The following is a 1,523-nucleotide window of genomic DNA, read 5'->3' as shown; positions in this document are numbered from 1 at the left end:
AAGTGATGCCCTTGGTATCTCAGGTACCACCCAGGTCAGCCACGGCAGGCAGCTTTCAGGGGAGAGGCCACACTAGGAAGAAAGCCCTGGCAAACTCCACCTGGAAATCCGCCTGTGAAAGCCCCGTGGGCCCCCGCTGAACACGGGCCCATCAGAGGCTGGGCAGGGCACTCAAAATGCACAGTGGCTACAACAAGGCCTAAACTAAAAGCCACCCAGAGGGGATGCTGGCACACAGCTGGGTGTCGGGCCATGGGTTGCCTCAGCAGCAGGGGCTGTCTCATGCACTGCAGGATGTCCAGAGGTGGTAGTACCCCCGTCCCCAGTCCCCATACGCACCCAGAGTGTGAGCCCCTCCCCACAGGAGACACGGTTCTGGGGCGGTCACACCATGCCTAACCCCTGGAATGAGTCCCTTCTACAAGCAAGGGCAGGGGAGCACAGAGCTCCTCCTCGGCTCACCAATGGTCACCCATTAGCAAGTGGCAGGGCCGGGACTCATACTTCAGTCTGCCCAACAACGACTAACTTCTAACAACTATGAACCTTCATTGCCCCGCAGAGTCCGCTCCCAGCTGGCTCCCAGCATCCTCACAGGACAAAGCAAAACCCACCCCAGAGGGGCGTCCACAGCTGTCACTGGCAACAGCCAGCCTCGGCTTTCTCCCTGAAGCTGAAGGTGATTTCAAGCCACTGACCTTTCAGTTAGCAACCAAAGAGCTTAATCCACTGCTCCACGGGAGACCCTCACTACCTTTCAGGGGGGAGGGGGGGGGGCGCTGTCAAAACCTACAAGTTAGGTCACTGGTCTCATTTAACTTGCACAAGTGATGCAGCAGTCAGAAAAAGTTTGGGGGGCAAAAGGGGAGGTGGATAACATTTCAAGCAGGGCAAGTACTGTCCCCCTTGCCCTTCATGTGGTGAGCTCAATGCGTGGTGGTGCAGAGTGGGTCCACAGACCAGAGAGCAGGCCCAACTCACAGCCCTGTCCTTTCCAGAAACATTTTGCCTTCCAGGCTGGTGTGGACAGTCACACTCATACCCTCAGCACCTTGTGGGCGGGGTGCATGCGTGTGGCAGAGGTGGGGACAAGAAGGACCCACTCCCCGCAGCACCTCCCACCACATCCTCTCTCGGCGACCCTGCAGTGGTCCCATCTTCAAGGATCTGCACAGGCTGTGGTGTGCCCCCTGGAAGCGCTTCTCTCCCTGCATCTGTCAACTCCCACTGGGGCAGAAGGGCCACCGGCTGGGCCAGTCCTCGCCCTGCCCTGGGCCCCAATCATTGTGACTGCTGCTTGGCCTTTGTCTCCCCAGGGCCAGACACCCCCCCGACCCAGTCCTCCCAACTCCCCAGCATGCCCCCTTCTCGGACATGGGGCCGGCCCAGAGGGCCACTGGGCTGGAGCCCCAGACAGGTAAAGAGGCAGCCCCCTCTGCTGTGTCCTGAGAGGAAGGGTTGAAGGGTCAGAGAGGAGATGGAGATGAGGGGAAGGGACTGGGGAGGGGGCTACAGGGAACAGA

The sequence above is a fragment of the Echinops telfairi genome, unplaced genomic scaffold, assembly GCF_000313985.2.
Source record: "Echinops telfairi isolate 266 unplaced genomic scaffold, ASM31398v2 ScPeMD7_655;HRSCAF=1070, whole genome shotgun sequence".
Taxonomy (NCBI): Eukaryota; Metazoa; Chordata; class Mammalia; order Afrosoricida; family Tenrecidae; genus Echinops; species Echinops telfairi.
This window is presented reverse-complemented; position numbering follows the sequence as displayed.